Source organism: Dermacentor albipictus, chromosome 2 (genome assembly GCF_038994185.2).
Source record: "Dermacentor albipictus isolate Rhodes 1998 colony chromosome 2, USDA_Dalb.pri_finalv2, whole genome shotgun sequence".
Classification (NCBI taxonomy): Eukaryota; Metazoa; Arthropoda; class Arachnida; order Ixodida; family Ixodidae; genus Dermacentor; species Dermacentor albipictus.
The window spans coordinates 179,463,527-179,485,040 of NC_091822.1; the positions used below are offsets into that span (position 1 = coordinate 179,463,527).

The 21,514-nt window shown below is 47.8% G+C and overlaps 1 protein-coding gene across 2 annotated transcripts in view; it reads left to right on the forward strand.

Annotated features, from left to right (window-relative positions):
* Window positions 1-21,514, forward strand: part of LOC139056344 (uncharacterized) — a 37,016-nt gene that overhangs the window by 8,792 nt on the left and 6,710 nt on the right. The window contains exon 4 of one of the 2 annotated variants that reach the window (XR_011512298.1): window positions 1,150-1,251. The exons of the other annotated variant lie outside the window; for it this stretch is intronic. The gene's annotated coding sequence lies outside the window, so the exon portion shown is untranslated. The remainder of the gene's footprint in view (window positions 1-1,149; window positions 1,252-21,514) is intronic. 2 annotated transcript variants of the gene reach the window in all.

Consider the following 21,514-nt stretch of genomic DNA (forward strand, 5'->3'; position numbering starts at 1 on the left):
TGGGGTGCATGAAAGGAAAATCAAAACGGGGGATGGCATAGCTCTTCCCAGAAAACCATAATGGCGGGGAGGCCAGTTCTCCTCCCCCTCCTTCCTCCATGCGGCTTCTCATTGTGTTAACTGTTTCACTGTTAAACTGCTTCCTGAGCACTCTGATCGCGTGTTGTTAAGCTGCAGGTGTCGACGTTAAAGACTGGCACTACTATAACAACTGTAAAGAGGGACCACGGGCGGCAAGTGACATATGAGCTCCGCCAAGACATAGCTTCGGTGGCCCCAAAAGGCCTTTTAAAAAATGCAGGAAGGTAACCACGGCAGCGTCTCACCTTGAGAAATCCAGAGGAAACGCTGGGACATGATCGCAACAAGCATCTCACCACGTACTTCCCACTGGCTTGCACGAGAAACCTGCATGTCCGTTGGCCTTGCTTGCTTTACGCGAAGCTATCAGACATCCTTCTCCAAGGCATCAAAGTGATCCACATAGTGATACGGAAGGTCTCTTGCGAAAACAAGCCCATGAGGAACTGAATCATTACAGGACCTCCCGTGGGGACAGTGTTGAGGCAGCCTGTCTTACCGCATCGGCGTTGCCGTCGTGGCTGTCACTGTCCTATCCGATGCAGGCACATTCACGACAATTGCCTCATCAGTTAGAAGCACTTCGTTTCCAAATCTATAGCAGTTCACTTTCTTTTCGCTGGCAACGTCGTGCATTGCCGATGATCAGCGGGCGGATCAGTCATCTTCCGTTTCGGTGGTAAATCAAGGAGGCTGAGAAACAATGTGGCCAGGAATGCCGTCGACGCAACGAACAAAGACAAGCATAGGCAGCTTAATACATTAGCAGAATTGTGCAGAATGAGGGCCATAGAATAAAGAACCAACTGCGAGGGCCCAGCGAGCAACCTGGGAGCAGCGCCAGTAGGGCCGGCAGTGCAGTTGGCCCAGTCCATTCTTGTTTCGAAGGGTGGCGCAGCGCAGAGCTATGGGCGCAGCTCATCCGCATTTGGAGGACTGAAAGGAAGACGGGAGGGACACGTGCGACGCTGGCGTGTGTCTCTCATGGAGAGAAGTGCGCGGCAGCAGTTTGGGTGGCGGGCGATGGTGCAGCGGCTGGCATATCACTTTTTCTTTTTTTTTTTTCAGGGATTTTGCATTCCGTTACATTTCGGCACGGACACCTAGCAGCCAGACTTCATCATTATAACCGACCATGTGGCATGTGTAGCACGGTGAAAGACAACTTAGGTGAGCGAACGCCGCCGCCAGCCCGCGGACTATACTGTTGTGCTTCCTTCTCGCTCGACAGATGGCGCTTCCAACTTGTGCCCGTAGTGGCGCCGTTCGTGGCTCTAGCACAGCGTCTCCGTATGCAGCTCCGGGGAAACTTGCGGTCATCAGCTGATTTTTTAGGCGTTTGTTATACTGTGAATCATCGTTAACTCTGAAAAAGTTGTCCGCAGATCAGGCCGAGCGTAAAGCCCCTTTATCGACGCTCGCGCAAGACGACAGATAACGCTACGAAGAAGCTTTGGTGGAGCGGGAACCAAGCAAGCCAATATTACATAGTTTGCAATTTTTCTCAGTTATAACATAGACAGCGTTTACTTCTCACTAAAGAATGAGATGAAGGGCGCATCAAGTTACCAGTCGCGTTTGAGAATCCAGCGGCTACGGCCCTCCGATGGGGAAATAAATGAATATCTGTGTGTGAAAGCGGCTGAACGCATGCCTTAGTTCTGTTACGCGAGAACTGCATGCGATTTCTGTGAGGATGATAGTGGGTGTTTTCTGTAGCTCAGAAAAATCTACAACCCAGGTAGAAACTTATGTGTTTATTTCACACATGAAGCAAAAATTAGTCACTGCAAAACTATTACACACGGAACACCTAAATTCGACTGTTGTGCATACAATCAAAATAACAAACAGTACACTCAGCTCGGCTCCTTGTGGTCACACAAGTTTGGACATTTTACGCAAGTCCTGGCCTTTTTCAACGTGCTTGCGTTTCAACTGACGGCAGTATTGACGCATACGAAGGCTTATATAATAATGGAGTAGCTTGGCGAGAATGTCCTCCCTGTGGATAGTACAAGGGAAAGTGAAAGTGAACTTCTCTAGTACAGCATCAATTGTTTTGTCGTAGGCATCTCCCAGATTTGCGTATTTAGAGAAATGTTCTTCAGCTTCCATGAAAAGCCGATAGAGGTGCATGTTAGGGTGCGTGAGTCTGCCCCTTGTTTTGCAATTAACAAGCTCAGCTTCGGGCACCTTTGACAAGCCTTTCTGACCCTCCAGTGCTTTCTTGCACGTAGTGCAGGAGGTCTGATTGAAAATTTTTCTGGATACAAACCCTGTAACATAATAAATTATACACTCAACAACACTTGCATCGTTATTATCATACTCAAACACTTCATCGCACTCCCAGCTCCCTTCGTCGATTAGGCTGTCGAGCCGCTCTTTCAGCTGGTCCAGCTTGTTCAGTTCCTTCGATGCCGAGCTGTTATATGCGTTCTTTAAGTCAGCCAAGGTCACAACGCCGTACTGTTCTTTCTTGGAAGCTGAACAGTTACCAAACCGCGGTGGCTTCAGGAGGGAGTAAAGCGACAGCATACGGTACAGTTGCAAGAACGTTGGGAAAGTTGGATGTTCGTTTTGGCCACCCGCTTGTCGAATAACACCAAAAAAACATTCCAACGGGTCCCGATTCATTTTTCCGGTCAGGACATACCTGAAATCGCACTTTTTCAACAGGAAGATTGACAGCTCACGAGCAGATTTGAGCGTCACCCTTAATCCTTCCGCAGTTGACCGGCTTAGGAAGAGATCTTGAGGAATTTCTCCTTTTGTAACTTCTTCCTCCCATTCGTCAAGCCAATCAGAGGCTCTCTCAAGAACTTTAAAATCATTGCAGTCTATAGTCAGACCTTCTCCGCCGGTTCAGGGCATCAAATAAGTTGTTCATAAAGATTGTTAACTCAACGGTCGGTTCGACATTAACCAGCCGAGGTGCTCCTCTACGTTCGTAAAACAAAATTCCTTTTGCTACGGAATTGCTGAAAATTTGGGTTGCCAATTTCACTCTCATTTTAAGCATGTTAGAAGGATTAACATGGTTGTACGTCAATTTTGGGCATACTCTCAGCTCAGTTGCGTTTTTGGTGTCTGCTACAAACAGGGCGTCGTAGCAAGACCATTTAATGAACTTTCCGCCTTTCTTCAACACTTTTTTGTCATACAGACGATTGCGTATGCACTTGAAGAGATGAGGTGCGTCTGCGAACGCATGCACCTTTCGTGATGTATCCAGTGGGTGCTCAAAGGCATTTACAACATGCCCCAGAGCCCCGCTGATTCCAAGCTGTCTCCACATTGCTCTATTAGTAGAGGCGCCATCACAAACAACACCATCAACTAAAAGGCCCGCTTCTTCTAAGTGTACAATGCATTGAAGCAGTAGCTGTGCTAGGAGCGTCCCTTTCGTAGGTCCCTTGGAGGCAAACACAGCCACTGGCTGCAAGTATTTTTCTCCGAACGGTGCGAAGGCGAAAACGAGCCCGTGATCAGCCGGCTCATTGCTTTGGCTGTTATTCTCACCAAAGTCAACAAGCCCGGCATATGTCAGTGTTCGCGAGTTCACCGTGATCTCCTTTCTAACTTGAATCTCGTCAAGAATGAGGATCCCTCTTAGTTGAAATGCTGGTTTCGGGGCAACTTTCATTTTAAGGGCCTTAAAAAACGCTTCGTCGAAACCACACTTCAGCCCCACTAGGCTGATGTACTTCCTGATAGTGGAAACGCATGGCAGAGGTAATATGGCATTGCTGCGCAGAAAAGAGTATGCCGCAGGGCTTCGGATGTTTAGCAAAAGGCACAGCAGCAGCCAGTCGTCAGTGTACCTTCTGTTCTGCTTCGTCGTGCATTTAGCTGCAGCAATGCACTCCTTTACAAGAAGCAACTGTGCTGCAGGTAAATCAACACTTTCTAGCTTCTCTGCGAGCCCTTCCTCTTTCACTTTTGCGAATTCTTGCTGGCAGTTTTTCAGCTGATTCATAAGTAATTTGTTTCGTGCTAAAAGTCGTGCTCGAGACCGCAGTACAGTGGCTTTTGCATGACGCAATGCGTTGATTCTTTCAAGTTGGGCTGACGGTACACCTTTCCTCACAGCAGAAAGCCTGATCCGTTGAAGCGGTACCTTTTGTTTTGCCCTTGCCATTTGGCGATCAGCATGCAATTGCAGTGTTTTGTGGAGGCCACTGCATGGCCGACATATGCCACCTGCAGGTGATAATAACGGGCATTTGTTATGTCTCCACTTTTTTTCGTTGTCCACATAAGCACATTCTGGCAGCACAGACGAAAAGCTTTTTAAACTTGGTCCGCCGCAGCAAACGTTCGCATTGTCAAAAGTTCTTACCATGCTCTCAAGTTCAGATGTTGTTGAGACAGACGGGCTGATTCCTATTGCAGTGCAGTCGACTGGCCTGTCGAAAATGTAGGCTTGGACCGCCATGTCTGAGTTTACGTGCAAAGACTTCTTATTAAATATACAGCAGCTTGCACTATACACTATGCGAGCATCAATGACCAGAACGCCTTTGATCCCCTCTTCATCGATCCGATGTACTGCCCACGACGACCTTGGTAAGCACATGTTCGCTGCGAAGTCGAATAAGTACTCGAATGAAGAGTGGTTTAAAGCTTCAATGCCATCGCTGTTTTCCTCTTCGTGGCTTGTGGCTGCGGTCTTGCACGCTTCCACACCATGTGATGAACCCTCAGATATGCTGGTGTAATTCGGGGGACGCACAGAAGTTGCTGCAGGTTTCTCTATCCGCTTCACTCTTTTTCTAGGACTATTGATCTTCTTGGTAAGGTAACTCGGTGCTCCTTCGAAAATTGAAGGCACAGCGTCCTTTGTTAGGCCGGCTCTTCTATTCCCTGACATCAGAACGTGACCATCTATTTCAGAGGACCACGTTTTTAGAATAAAATGAGGAGCAAGATGTTTCTCACACACACGGTCCGTCCGCTGCAGCACGCGATCTTTGCGCGGGATTGCTCTTCTCCATGCCTCCAACCTGGCGTCGTCATTCGGTGGCTTGAAAAGTGATAACTTTTCCGCAGAAGACCTGTAGCCTGTCTTGCAAAATGGCACGAAGCACTTCCCCATGTCATCAGTGGATCAGCAACAAACACGACCCACACAAAGGCGACATCCGGACGGGAAGAGGCGCGTAACAGCCGCTACGCGGGCAATACGAAGGGCGCACATGCGCACTGAAGCTCCCAAGCGGGCCACAGTTTGGTGCGCCCTCTCTTGAACTGCCGGCTAACTACTGCACTATCCTCCCGGCACGGAGCGGTACCTCTCCCTCTCCGTTCGCTCACCTATCCTACTCTTACACCGTGATGTGTAGTAAGCGGGTTATTTCCCTATAGAAAACGTGCAAAAGTTGACTGTGCAGCAGCTTTTCATTGTTATAATCGATATATTGTTAAAACTGGTATCATTATAAGTGGGTTTGACTCTACTAGGCTCTTTTAGCCATTGGAATGCACATAACTTTGATGGGGCCACGTCAGTTGGAATAAACTGAAAGTAAGAATTAAGTGTGTTCAAATTAACGAGGTTATACTAATTTGTTCAAAAAAAGATTGCAGCCATGCCACTCTGTGAATGTGGGCTACCAATGGAGCTGTAAAAAGACGAAGGCCGCCACTGAGTGTAAAAGGTTACTGTGGGGCTTTTCCCTTCAGCTTCTGTAGAATATTCTGCGAACTCGCACAATTGCTACTCATAGCGGTTCGACCTGTTGAGGTGTCCAAAGTGAAACACTCCAAGCATCTAAAGACGCTGGCTTGCCCGAAAGAAATCTAAGTGCATTCTATGCCGCTTGTCAATGGATGCATCCGTGGCGTAATGGTTTCAGCGTGGAGCTTGTGTGCTAAAGGTCCTGTGTTTGAATCCTGCTGGCGGATGATTTAATAATGTTTATGTAATCATTTATTAGACAAAATCAAAGATCTTGAAAGCCAAAAGGATGAAGTGTAGGCAAATCCATGTACAGTAGCCGGCCAATTTTTCGGACTCCAAAAATTCGGGCCTTATGGATATTTCAGACTTCATAAATGCACTGTCAGGGTTCCCATGATCATTTTTGGACAACATAAAGCCAGAAGTTAGATTTTCCGGACAAAATTTGCTGCCACCGACCAGTGCTGTGAAGGGGCACACCATCTTGAATCTTGAGCGACCTGGCTAGCTTCGGATCAGATGTGGATTGGCTTGGATTGGTACAGTAATTTGATTGGCAAGTATAGGAGGCCTCCAAATTTATGCGGGAGCAGTGACGCCTGTTGTAAAAAGTGCCAATCTGAAAGGTGATGCTTTTTTCTGTACACTGCAGCGGAAGTGATTTTGAGAACCAGACACAGGTCACGTACGGCCATTTTTCGACACTACCTATGAACACCAAGTGATGCTGACAATAAGCACCATCATGAGCAGTTTTGCTTCAGTGTCTCGGGTAGTGTCGTACACGTTTTCGTTCATCTGTGATCCATCCGTCAGCCTTTGTCTAGTCCAATGCAATTGAAATCATCGCCTGCCATCACTAGCCGCTGCACAATGTATCATCGCTATTTTAGTGTCTTGTGGTCCTTCATTCAGAGCAACGCTGGCGTGTTTTCTTCACCATGACCCCAGCTCTTCACCTGCCTCCGCCGAGTTTGTCGAAGAAGCTCGGAAAATATTTGACCATGACACTGGACAATAATGCTGCCATTATCAGGCTTATCGAGCCAGCACGGACCCAAGTCAACGTCACGATAGAGTTTAAGCTCTCCAAGCAGACATTGTCTGATTACGTGAAAAACGAAGGTCTTTTCTGCAGTCGACTTGCCGCTTTGCAAAACTACAAAAAATGACCGAAAAGGACAATATCCGAAGCTTGAAGAGGCCCTGCAGCTGTGGCTGAGAGGAGTCCTAACAGAGAACCTGCCAGTTTCGGGCAACATCCTCAAGCAAAAAACCGAGATGCTTGCTTTGAAAATTAGCATCCAGGACTATGTTCACTGAGAGTGGATCCATGGTTTCAAGAAAAGTCATGGAGTTTGTTTCAAAAAAGTTTGTGGGGAGAGCGGTGCCAGGGATCAATCTACTGACAAGGATTACCGGACGAGTAAGTTGAAGGCTCTGATACAAGAGTATGCTGCTGCAGACATTTTTAATTGTGACGAGACAGGCCTGTTCTTCAAAATGCTGCCAGACCGTTCACTTTTTTTTTACTGGAGAGGCCTGCACTGGTGCAAAGCACATTGAGGAGAGGGTTACTGTCATGGTCGGAGCAAATGTGGTTGGCACCGAGAAGCTGCCCCTTATAGTGATTCGCAAGGTGAAAAACCCCAGTTGCTTTAAGGGTGCGAAGAACCTTCCTCTGTGGTACAGCTGCAATTCAAAGGCCTGGATTACGCAAAGCTTGTTTGAAGATTACGTCCGCCGTTTGGACCAGATGTTTGAGCACCAGAAGAGGCAAGTGGTAATATTTGTAGACAGCTGCGGAGCACATGGCACCATAAACAACCTGTAAGCTATTCATCTTGAATTCTTACCGCCGAATACGAGAGTGCTCCAGTTGAGAGACCAAGGGGTCATTAAACACCTCAAGGTGCACTACAGGGCCAGCCTGCTTTGCCACACACTCATGTACTTTGACAACTGGAAGGCGTACTCTGTTAACCTGTTCTCGGCACTCTGCATGCTAGCATATGCGTGGAAGGCTGTTCAGCCTTTGAGAATTGCAAATTCTTTAAGGAATACCGAATTTCGCAACTCTGAAGACCCCGTGGCCGGAGAGGCAAATGGCACCACTGATGACATCAATGCAGTCTACAACGGCGAGCAGCCGATTAGATTTACATAGCAGTGGGATGAACCTTCCTGCTGCTGTTACTTTTCACAAGTTAGCCGCAACTGACAACAACATAGAGTTGTGCGCGGAGTTCACGGAGGAGATCGTGCGCCAGGTGACCGCGCTGCCGCAAGGTGACTCGGATGACACATCTGGCCGCTCACAACCGTCAGTGCTCTAACATTGTTGTCTAGTGCTTATGACGAGAACATGACACTTGCACAGATGCCAGCAGACGTCATTACAAGTAGCAGGAATTTAAAAGAAGGGACCATCCGCAACTTTTTTTAGTCCAGTTGAGCTGGAATAAAGTTCAGTTTTGCGACTCAGATTTTTTAGACTTTTCTTTTATTTGGACTATTTTTTGGTCCCCTCCAGGTCCGGAAAATCAGCTGGCTACTGTACTTTCCACGATTCCCATGCCGGGTGAACCGCCCCGATTGCCGCTCCCGTAGGCCTAGTGCCTGAGTCTCCTCTAGTAATTACTGTTAGGTGGTTTCTTAGCTTTCGTATTGCTACGCCAGGTGTCAGCACATGCCTTTTTGGTTTGCCTTGTCTCCTCATGGAGGGCGTGGGAGTTTTGAGGCACGGACATTGAAATATGTGTGGGAGGATAGACGCATACAGCTCCACTGTAAAACGCATCCAACTGGAACCGCCTTCTCCTCCGTGGCTATTGCATTCTGGTGCCAAGCAAGAGGTCATGGGTTTGATTCCCGAGCAGTCTCCGCTCCACTCTGATGGGTGAAGGATGCAAATTCCATCTTCCATTGTGTACAGTGCTTTGGGAGCACATTAAACATTAAGGCTGAATTCATGCGATGGGCCAAATGGCTGATTGTATGCACCAAGGGACACAATGCGTCTGTGATGGTGAGTCATACCGCACAGCAGCACGAAGCAGACTAGCTGCTTGCAGGGTGAGTTGGCACATCTGAACAATGTAATGGTCATCCACTGAATGAAGCAGTGATTCTATCTGCCAGATGAATCCAGCTTTACGAACACCAAATGGTCAAGATTGATCTGCAGCCATTTACTGTGGTCTCCTTGCTAACCGAGCATGTAATTCTAGGATGAGGAACAATTGTATCTTAATTTTAAGTACCTTCCTTGCAAACACCTTTTGTAAATGCATGCATTTCAAATATTTATGACATCCTAACTATGCTGTAAGGCACAATGCTAAGTGTAGACAGAGGCAGGGAAAAAACATGGACATACAATTCGCATCTAATCCCTTCACTGGTGTTTTCATTGCATGGTCTTGTGTAAGTGTTGTTTGTGTGAACAAAATCGGTTGGAAGTCAATGCATTCTGTGTTGTATTATGTTTCTATGTTTTGGCCTTGAGCTGTGAGCATATTTAGGATGACGCACCCAGATAGCCCAAACACTTACCGTATTTACTCGAATCTAGGCCAACCCTGATTCTAAGCTGATCCCCCAAAGTCCGAAGCCAATAAAAAAAAATACTACCTTGACTGTAGGCTGAGCAAAAAAAGCGAGGACAGCGTTCACAAAATGCCAACACCATTTATTGAATCTGAATGTGCAGAGCTCATTCAACGTCGTCGTCGCTGCTAGACTTGTCGCTGTGTTCCTTGCCACTGTCACCTTCAAACAGTGCACTATCTTTAGTACCGTCAAGCGCATTAGTTATGCTGCACTTTCTAAAGGCACGCATGATCAAAGTACCTGGGATGTCATCCCACGCTGCAACTACCCAGCCCGCCAGCTGCGATAGCGATGCACGTTTGATGCAGCTCGTTGCCATTAGCATGTGGTCTTCGTCAGTCAACTAGTCCGTGTAATATTTCCGCAGACGATCCTTGAAAGGTTTGTTGATGCAGACATCAAGTGGCTGCAACTGGCCCGTCATGCAGCCCGGTATAACAGCGAGGCCTGTGTTCGCTTGGGCGAGCACAGCCTTCACGTTGTCGATCAAGTGCCCACGGTAAGAGTCGACGATAAGGAGCGAGTTCTTTGTCAAATGGCCTCCTGGACACCGTCGCCACACAATCTTAACCCGCTCTTCCACCATCGCACCCGTCATCCACCTGTTCTCATTTGCCCGCACAATGACATTTCTTGGGAAAGTTTCTCCAGCAGGCAGTGTCTTCCTTTTAAATACCGTATAAGGAGGGAGTTTATGTCCATCAGCTCTGCAGCACAGCATCACGGTTGCGTGCTGCTTCTCATAGCCCACAGAGCGCACCTTCACCTCCTTGGCACCCTTTTCATTCACGTTGTACGCCACTGGCATATCAAAATACACAGCCATCTGGTCGGCGTTGCCGATTTGCCCAAGGTTGTAGCCTGCCGCTTGTCCCTTCTGCAGCACGTCCCCGCAGGGGCGTCTGTGTCGGGAGGCGTTTGGTGTGTTGCGACACCACGTACCCGAGCACACGGGGGTTGGACCCTCCCGCGTGTAACCGTGCGCGGCTTAGCCGTGTCTGGGGAAAGGGGGATCCTGGGGGTTGAGCCGATGCCGGGTGTTTGGACCTTTAAGGCCCCCCGGCGGAGGCAACACACCTCTTCGGCCTCTGCTTCACATAGACGGCACCCCCGGACTGACCCACCCGGGGGAAATCGGTAGTTGCCTTTTCCTTTCTCTTTCTCCCTCAAATCTTCGTCTTTCTCTCACTTTTAATCTTTCCTGTCCTCTCTTTATTTTCGTATTTATTCCGGCTTCGTAGGCGGCGAGGGTTAACCTTGTGCACTACATCCAGTCTTGGGTATATGTATTTGGTTATAGCGGAGTTGTACCGCTGGCGTGCGCAGAACTGAATGTTTCCATCCTGTGTCGTCCCCTGGTTGGGCTCCATGGTGGGCGGTGGCCATCTCTGCCGAAAAACCATACTTCTAATGGCCACTTCTTTTCCCTGACTACCTGATCGCCCTCAGAAACGAGGGCGCACCGAAGATATTTTCCAATTTCTTGGGAACAAGCAGCCAAACTTCCCCCGATTCCATGTAATTCATTCAAACAATCCTGAAAAGACCATGAGAATGATTTCTCCTTTCCTCGTATCTAAGTATCTAACTGAAACTCTTGGTACAGGCTATAGACCTTTTCATCGGGTGAGGAGGACGAGGCTCGCGGAGAGCCTTTCCCCCTCTCTGGCTTGGGCGATCCGGCGCGGCGCTGCTTGGAAGTATTGTTATCGCGCGCTGCGGAACGATTTCGAGATGTTTTAAATGGTACATTGTGAAATTTACGCCATGTCCGTTCATATAAGGTCGTCGGGGGAGCCTTTCGGTGCATTGGTAACTACAGTAGGCGGAAATATCTCTTGGGGGAGCAAAAATGTGACGCGCCTTATCAGCCGCGGCGTACGCACATTATCAGTCGCGGTGTGTTTATGTGTAGTGAACTATTTTGCTTATATCGGTTTTAATTCAACAAAGAAAACCGGTGTCTCTGTATTAGCAGCATGAAATGGTAAATCTGCTCACTATCTGATCGCTTGGTGTAGGGAGTAAAACATAAAGCATAAGAGCGCATGCTCGTGCACGGCCAACCTAAGGCAACCACGAAACATCTAAGCGGCAGGCGCTATCAAATATTTGTGATGCACCGGAATCGTTCTCGCGCATTTCAAGTCTAGTAGGCTTCAAATTACCATATGTCTACGCTAGCCTTCCTGCATGAGGCCGATGGCGTTGCTCAACACAGAGACCACTGCGGTTCGTGAACCAGCACGATACATATGTGAGCTGCGCGCTTCGGCATTGCCTTTTTGGCTTGTATACAGCCATAATATATGAGAGGGATCGCATGAAAAGAATGCTATGCCTATTTTTAGCACAAAATTTCCATAATACGTGTGAGTGCGTCGTAGAGAACGGAACGAACACAACCGAAAAAAAAATTCGGTTATCAGCCTCTTTTTCGAAAAAGCAAGAGAAAACGGGCTAACGCCGCAATACGACCTCGCATAGTCACGCCGCACAACATTTATAATTATATAACCTCTGAAGCCCTATGCTTGGACCATGCGGTATATAGATCAAAGATATCTGTAATCCAGCACCTACCACTGCTTAGGACGCTCGTGCAGTTCGTAAACAGTCCCTTTGCTGAACAAGCTTAATTCAGACTGTAAGGTATGCTGCCATTACTTGCCAAAAATATTTTATGGAGGGGCGGAAACCTCATCCATCGAACCAAGTAGTCACGCAATGTAACCTGCAGCTAACAGTTTGAACGCTTCTACCCACGGTACCCACGGTTGTAGAACGGTACCCACGCTGTTACGATCGTCGCGTACGTTTCATGGCTCCTAAACCGCAGCTTAGAAATAGAAGATAATACTGCAGTAAGGTCACATTAGTGATTTGAACATTCAGAAATACACAATTAGTCTCCGAGGCTGATTGTAGGCTCAAATATGCACACACACATCGCGCTGCGTGTTCCGTCCACCTCAACGCCAACAGAAATTCCGGCCATGACGCCTTAAACCACTTCAGCACGTCTCACAGAAACGTTTACCACGTAGATGACGCACGTCATACTAAACAGGCCGAACGACCGCAAAAACAAACGCCAGAACCTACCGCCGAGCGTATACCTGCCATGCAAAAGACCGCTTTCACCCAAGCCAGTATGGCGCTGCTCATAGGCGGCGCCACTGCGTTCACAATATGGCGGCGCCTACGAAAAAACGGTCTATAAAGCAACGAAAATGGCTAGCGGCGATCTCCTTCTGGAACTCCGCAAACTGAAACAGCTTGAAAATCTTCCTAAAGTTCAGTCATTTGGGGAATTCCCAGTAACAGTAACCCCACACCTAACTATGAACACCAGCCGTGGTGTTGTTTCTGACGACGATTTGATGGAGCTCACAGAAGCCGAACTGTTGGAAGGCTGGAGTGGGCAAAACGTGATCAATGTTAAAAGAATCGTGCTAAGGCGCGACGGCAAAGAGATAAAAACCAAGCATCTTGTATTGACTTTCTCCTCAAGCATTCTGCCTGAGACACTCGAGGCCGGCCATGTAATGCTACGGGTCAGGCCGTATGTTCCAAATCCTCTCCTCTGCTTCAAATGCCAGCGTTTCGGCCACAGTTCCCAGAACTGCCGAGGCCGGCAGACATGTGCAAAATGTAGTTCCTGTGACCATGCCTCTGAAACGTGCGAAAACGCTCCACACTGCGTGAACTGTGATGGCGAGCATGCCGCATACTCGTGGTCATGCCCGTCTTGGAAGAAAGAAAAAGAAATAGTCACAATCAAAGTAAAAGAAAACATATCATTCAAAGAGGCACGCAGGCGGGTTGCATACCTTCCTAAGGCCAGCTTTGCCGAAGTGGCGCGTCAGGGGGCAGCGTCACAAGGGCCTCTGGCGGCTGTCCGACCCACAAGCCGGTGGCCTCGTCAACCCAGCAGACGAGGCCACCGACCCCGAAGGTGGGCGCAGCCGAGGCTGCCCCAACCTCCCCGGCCCCTTCCAGCGCTGCCAACAGCCGGCGCAGCCAAATCCCGCAAGGTGCCCCATTGACCTCCGGGCCGGTGGGCGCAGGGGTCTTGCCCTCCAAGACGGGACTCTCCCTTGTAACTTCTCGCTCGCAAGAGCACGTGTCCGGCGCCTCACAAGAGGCAATGGACACTACACCTGTCCTCAAGGCGCACCAAACGCCTAAGGAGCGGCGAGGCTCCCTCGAACGCTCCAGAAAGGGCAGAACCCCCATTACAGGGCCTAGAAAGAGCTCTGTAACCTAAGGCATCACCTCCCTTTTCGTACACACAGCACTTATTTACATTAAATATGGATACACAAATTATTCAATGGAACATCGGAGGTCTCCTTAGAAACCTTCATGATTTGCAAGAACTCGTCCAAAAACATAATCCAAAAGTGCTGTGTTTAAAGGAAACACACTTAAAATCCAAACACACAAACTTTCTCCGTTTGTATGTTACGTTTCGCAAAGATCACAATGATGCCGTCACATCATCGGGTGGTGTTGCGATTCTCACTCGTAAAAGTATAGCAAGTCAACCTTTACAGCTACGAACGCCCCTTGATGCAGTGGCGGTGCGAGTTGTTCTGCTAAACAAACTCATCACTATTTGCTCGCTTTATATACCCCCACATTACAAATTAACTAAACATGAATTTCAGTCCTTCATAGATGAATTGCCAGAACCTTATGTTGTTCTTGGCGACTTCAATGCACACAACTACCTGTGGGGCGACCCTCGTATAGATGCGCGAGGACGTCTTGTTGAACAGTTCCTTTTCTCTTCTGGTGCTTGTCTTCTGAATAAGAAGGAAGCGACATACTATTCTCTTGCAAACAGAACATTTTCTTCAATAGATCTTAGCCTAGTCTCCCCATCACTACTGTCTGAACTTGAATGGGAAGCTACCAGCAATCCTTACGGGAGCGACCACTTCCCTATACTACTACGAACGGATAAAGAAAACGAATGTCTACCGCAGGCTCCTAGGTGGAAAATCGATACAGCCGACTGGGAGAAATTCCGAACTCTCACCAGGATCTCATGGAATACATATCCTCTTTAGGAATTGATGCTGCTGTGCAGTATTTTGCAGCCTTCATTATACATGCCGCATCTAAATGCATATCTGAAGTAAGTGGTTTCGCATGCAAACGGCGCGTCCCGTGGTGGAACGATGAATGTAGGACTGCCCGTAAGAAACAAAACAAAGCGTGGGGATTGCTATGCACCTCTCCCACTGTGGAGAATCTTATTAACTTTAAAAAAGCAAAATCCGAAGGCAGGAGAACGCGCCGACAGGCCAGAAGAGAGAGTTGGCAGAAGTTTTTATCAAATATTAACACTTATACAGATGAGACCAAAGTCTGGAACAGGGTTATTAAGATAATAGGGCGACAAGCATAATCACTCCCTCTGGTAAACACACAAGGCGATACCCTGCAAGATCAGGCAGACTCACTTGGGGAGCACTTTGAGAGCATGTCGAGCTCAACCTATTCTTCTCATCATCATCATCAGCCAGGTTACGCCCACTGCAGGGCAAAGGCCTCTCCCATATTTCTCCAACAACCCCGGTCATGTACTAATTGTGGCCATGCCGTCCCTGCAAACTTCTTAATCTCATCCGCCCACCTAATTTTCTACTGCCCCCTGCTACTCTTCCCTACCCTTGGAATCCAGTCCGTAACCCTTAATGGCCATCGGTTATCTTCCCTCCTCATTACAAGTCCTGCCCATGCACATTTATTTTTCTTGATTTCAACTAAGATGTCATTAACTCGCGTTTGTTCCCTCACCCAATCTGCTCTTTTCTTATCCCTTAACGTTACACCTATCATTCTTCTTTCCATAGCTTGTTGCGTCGTCATTCTCAGTCCTTCCTCAAATATAAACAAACAGAAGAATGTAAGCCACTAATTAGAAAATCCAGACAGAATGAACCCTATAACCGGGCTTTCAGTATTGCAGAGTTGAGAGCTGCCTTGAACACATGCAAAAGCACTGCACCGGGACCTGACAGAGTGATGTATGACATGATCAGAAACTTGCATACTGACACACAAGTTACACTACTTACACTTTTCAACACACTGTGGGCTGCGGGATACCTCCCATCTACATGCAAAGAGGCGATTGTGGTTCCTGTCCTGAAGCAGGGAAAAGATCCCTCCTTGGCGGCAAGTTACCGTCCGATAGCTCTAACAAATTGTCTGTGTAAGCTTTTTGAAAAAATGATAAATCGCCGACTTATACATTCCCTTGAGCTCAACAATATGCTCGATCCTTATCACTGTGGCTTCCGAGAAGGGTGGTCAACTACCGATCACTTTGTGCGCATTGAAGGAAATATCCGCGATGCATTTATACATAAACAGTTTTTCCGATCGATATTCCTCGATATGGAGAAGGCATATGACACGGCATGGCGTTACGGGATCTTGCGAGACCTGTCGGAAATTGGCATCCGTGGAAATATGCTGAACTTAATTACACTTTTAACTTAACTTTTTAGCTGAACACTTTTACTCGGAAGGTACGATTTGTCAAATCGTACCTTGCGAGTAAAAGTCGGTAACGCACTGTCACGTCCCTTTATGCAGGAAACTGGTGTACCCCAGGGAGGCGTGCTCAGCTGCACTCTCTTTATCGTTAAGATGAACACACTACGTGCTTCACTGCCACCGGCCATTTTTTATTCCGTATACGTAGACGATATACAAATAGGCTTCAAATCCTGCCACCTCACAGTATGTGAGACAGGTACAGCAGAGCTTGAACAAGGTTTCCAAGTGGGCAGACGAAAATGGATTTAAAATCAATCCCCACAAAAGCTCTTGTGTTCTTTTTACTAGAAAGAGAGGCCTGGTTCCAGATCCTTGTGTTCAACTGAGTGGACATCAAATACCTATCAACAAAGAACACAAATTTTTAGGTATTATACTTGACTCCAAGCTCACTTTTATACAGCACATTAAACATCCTAAAGAAAAATGTCTAAGGACAATGAACTTGCTTAAAATTCAGGGTGTCTACCAACCGGGAAAACCGGGAATTCTCAGGGAATTTCAACAGTCTGGAAAAACTCGGGGAAAACTCAGGGAATTTGTGCTTCTATCAGGGAAAATTAGCTGTAACTTTATTGAAAAGGAACGAAAGTCGTGTTAATGCTGGCTCCAGTAACAGAGGAATCGCAACGAATCGTCATTGACGCCGTGTCATCGGCACGATGTATTGCCAGAGTAGTTAACGACCGATTTTCTAGACGCCCGATTTTTCGGACATGCCCGATAATTTGCACGGTTTTGCGGCACCACCACGTACTCCATATAGTCAATGTATATTGCCCCGACTGCAGGTCTGAAATGGCATTAATCAAAGCCGCCACCGCCGCTATTTTGATTATGTCGCCGCCTCGAACCGGCACTCTCGCAGGCAAATCCGCAAATCCGTAACCACCACCGCGGCAACGTCAGGCCTAGCTGCTTCTATGTTCGCTATTAAGCTTCTTGCCATGCGGTGCCGTGTTTTTCATTGAAAGAATTCGCCGCTATCACCAATGGCACCGACTCCGCCTTTGTAATCCTAACGATTGGCTTTGAAGCTCGCGGAGCACAGCGCGTTGCGTAATGCCAGTCTGCGAAAGTTAGCTTCGCCTCGGTACAATAGTGTTAGGCGGTGAAGCATAACAAGCGTGGGAAGGGGGCAATTGTCGCGGGACACAGTATACATTAATTACACATGCGTGCACGTCGTCTTCTGTCACAGTACAAGCCCTGATATGCCTAAAAAGCGTACTGGCAGGCCTTCAGAGCTTTTTGAAACGTGCCTGTGGTAATTTTAGCCCTTAAAGGCAGTTAAAGACATGCATTAATTTTTTTCAGACTGCCCGTTTTTTTTCAATTTTTGTTTTTGCGGCCCCCCGGAAGTCCAAGAAATCAAATGTTGACTGTACAACTGACCAAGAGGATGCTTCAGATGATCCATGTGGTGAAAGCGTGGTAGAAGGAGGATGGCATGGCATGGCATGGCAAGAACTTTATTTGAGTCTAGAGAAACTAGGGTCCGAGGGCACAAGCCCCCGGGCTATGTTGGTGGCTCCGCCCACGTAGGCACCGGTAGGCGAAAGGCTTTCCCGATGTCGTGAGCTCTCCGGACGGCCAGGAGTTGATCTTGGAGGACATCGCTGGATATGCGCCGACTCCAGTCCTCCTCACTGTTGAGATCCGAAGCCCTTTGGTTGGGGCACAGCCAGAACATATGATCAAATAGACACGGACTGTGTCCACAACTTTTACATTCCGCGGGAAAGTCCCGGTCAATTTTGTTAAGCGCAAAAGGTGTGGGATAAGATTTAGTTTGAATCATTCTTAATGTGACTGCCTGAGCTCGGTTGAGCTTCTGATGGGGGGGAGGAAAAAATCTCCTGCCGTCCCTATAGTGTGAGGTGATCTCGTGAAAAGTAGTAAGTGGGTCTTTGTAGGAGCCGCAGTCATCCTGGAGCAGTTCCTGATCTGATGCGCGGCATGTGAGATCTCGCACAGCAGAGTGAGCTTGCTCGTTAGGATTGCAGCCACTGGGGCTGACCGAGTGGCCCTGATGAGCCGGAAACCAGACTAGGTGTGAGCTATCCAGTTGGTCGTAATTATGAGTATTAATACTGTGTTTAAGTAACTTGTGTGCTTCCGCTGAGATGAAGCCGGCTGAGTAATTCCTAATAGCTGTACGGGAATCGGAGAAAATTGTGGAGCCTCTTCTCATTGTAATTGCAAGTGCTATGCTTGCTTCTTCGGCGGCATGAATGGAGCTCGTTCTTAGTGACGCCGCACTTATTAATTTACCGCTCTCATCGACCACGGCAATAGCGTAGCGGTTGCCCGATCCATAACGAGTCGCATCGACAAAAAGAGCTGAGCTGTGTTGTTGGTGCAGTTTACCCAGAATGCATTTGGCCCTGGCGTCCCTTCTGCCTTTGTTGTACACAGGATGAATATTTCTAGGTATGGGGTCCACAACTAATTGTGTCTCCACCTCCTTTGGTATTTTGAGCTTTGAGACGTCTCCTCCTCGAGGCAGTATGCCGACTTCATCTAGAATTTTACACCCTGACTTAGTGTTGGAGAGTCTTGCAATTTGTGACATCGAATGTGCCTCAATGAGCTCATCTATAGTGTTATGTAGTCCTAACTTGTTGAGGAGTTCGGTACTCGTTCCGTGCGGGAGTCCCAGAGCCCTTTTGAGTCCGGAGCGTATAAGTGCGTTTAGCTTAGCCTTCTCTCCTTTCCCCCAGTTCAGGTATGATGCAATGTACGTCACATGACTGATGAAAAATGCATGATATGCTCTGATGAGATTGTCCTCCTTGAGGCCTGCATTTCGGTTTGAAACCCTGCCCAGGAGCTTTAAAGTACTGTTGGCCTGACCTGTGAGACGGTTCAGGGCTGTAGCGTTACAGCTCCTTGCGTCAATGAGAAGACCCAGAATTTTTATTTGCTCTACTCTGGGTATGACCCGTCCTGTGTTGTCTGTGATTTTTATTGGCAGAGTTTCTAAAGGCACAAGGTTTCTAACACCTTGTCTCCCCTGTCTAAAAAGCAGCAGCTCAGATTTACTAGGTGATAGCCTGAGTCCGGTGCCCTTAAGGAAGGATTCTGTGGTGTCTACCGCTGCCTGTAGTGTCTGCTCTAGTGCTGCGAGTGACCCCCTTGGGACCCACACTGTGATATCGTCAGCGTATATGACGTGCCCCAAGCTCGGAATTTTGGACAATTCCTCCGAGAGCCTGTGCATGGCAATGTTAAAGAGGAGTGGGGACAATACTGAACCTTGTGGTGTGCCGTTGTTGCCTAAATTGTATGGACCGCCTGTGACTATCCCGAGTTTGACCCGAGCTGTCCGATTAGCTAGAAAGGACCTCACATAATTGTAAAAATTGCTTCCCAGGTTCAAGGTTGAGATTTCATGTAGGATATGTTTATGTGCAACCGTATCAAATGCTTTGTTAAGATCCAGACCCAGGATGCCCTTTACGTCCCTACTAGGGTCGTCAATAATAGCCCGTTTGATCATAAGCATGGCGTCCTGTGTGGATAATGCCTTCCGAAAGCCTATGAGATTGTGCCTGAAAAGCTCCTGGTTTTCTATGTGTTCTATTATCCTGTTATGAATAGCATGTTCGGCTACTTTGCCAATACAGGATGTAAGTGATATGGGCCTGAGGTTCTCCTTTGTTAGTGGTTTCCCGGGTTTTGGTATAAACGTCACCTTGGCCTCCCTCCATTCCGGTGGGACAGTGCCGGATCTCCAGTGACTATTAATTTTGACCGTAATTTTGTCTATGGCATCATCATCCAGGTTTCGCAAAAGTTTATTTGTGATGCCATCCAGACCCGGGGCAGATCTCCCATTTAAATTAAAAAGTACATGCCTTATCTCAGCTGCAGTGAAGTCACTGTCCAAGTCCGGTTGCGATATTCCGGAGTAAGGTTCGCTTACTTCTTCTTCGTTTTCATATTCATTTTTAAGTGGCAGGTACATGTGTGCGAGGTCGTTTGCGACCTCTCTTGCTGTCCGCCCTATAGCTATCTGTTTATTGACGAGTCTGTTTATGGCGAGGTTTGTAGTACCTCTGGAGAGCTTGTCATTAAGTAGGCTCTTCAATAGATTCCATTTGCCTCCTCTGCGCAATCTGCCGTCTGTTTCGGAGCAAGTTTCGTCCCATTGTTGATGTGAAAGCTGAGCCGCGTATGTCTCGATATCACGATTAACTTGGGCGACCTTGGCTCTAAGTCTTCTATTGAGTCTGTGACTCTTCCATCTGGTTAGGAGAGAATTTTTCGCTTCCAGCATGTGAGCTAGCTTGGAGTCCATTTTTGGGACTTCGATTTCTGTTGAGACTGCTTTAGTAGCTTTCTTAATCGTTGCCTTTAGTTGATCTAAGAGCTCCTCATAAGATTCGTCATCTATGCTGGTTTCCTTACGCAACTTACGGAAGAGATCCCAGTCCACATACTCATATTTCCTTAGTGGTGGTGGTTGCGTCTGTAAGATGACTTCAATTATGTAATGATCACTTCCTAAATTCTCCTGCAGATTGTCCCATGAGCCTTCAATTCCCCGAAGGAATGTAAGATCGGGGGTTGTATCTCTGGTAGTAGAGGTACCAGTTCTCGTGGGGAAGTTAGCATCTGTAATAAGAGCAAATTTTAATTCACTTGCCGTGGTTGCTAAATTAGTACCCTTGACGCTCTGATGACCATAGCCCCATTCTTTGTTAGGAGCGTTGAAGTCCCCAGCCACTACGAGTGGGGCTGTATCTGCCTTACTGGAAATGCGGCCCAAGAGGGTCTTAATATCCCTTTTCCTATCTTGCGGAGAGCTATAAACGTTAGCTATATACACGTTAGCTGCTTTTTTGTTCTTCAGAATGAGTTCAATCATTTGTGCTTCTAGACCAACCTTGTACTTGGGAAGCTCGTGAGTTTCATAGGAGGTACCCTTTCGAACCAGTCGCTATTCCCCGACCCCCTGGAATGGTCAAGGTTTCGGAGTTGTAACCCGGTAGAGAGATATCCTCCTTAGCTAGTGTTTCCTGTAAGAGAATAACGTGCGGCTTAACTTTGGCCGATCTAATAAGCTGCTGCAGGGGAGCCTTGCGCCTTCGGAAACTCGCACAATTCCACTGCCATATTTTAATGTTATTGTTGTCGTTTGAAGCCATTATGATACCACTGGTTCATTGCCCGAACCCCTAGAGTCCGCGCTCGGGCTGCCGTTTGTGCCTCCGTGGACTGCCGATGCAGCCGCTGCGCTTGCCTTTGCCTTAACTTTGGGCCTTTCTAGTTGACCCACTCGAGCATCTAGATTAGTGATGAGCTCCATGATTTTCGCCAGAGTCCTGTCTATTGTGGCTAACCTTGCGGCTATTCTGACTTTTTTGTTCTTGGGGGGTGCCTCACTCTCTCCCATCTCCTCTGCCTCAGAGGTTTCTAAATCTTCTTCCTCTGTTTCGCTAATGGGAACGGGGTGGGGGGCTTTACGTTTAGGTTTGCCGGCCAAGGGTTTTGGAGCCGTTGTGTCCATCTGACTACAGGGTGTTTCGGACCTTTCTTTAAAGGATTTGA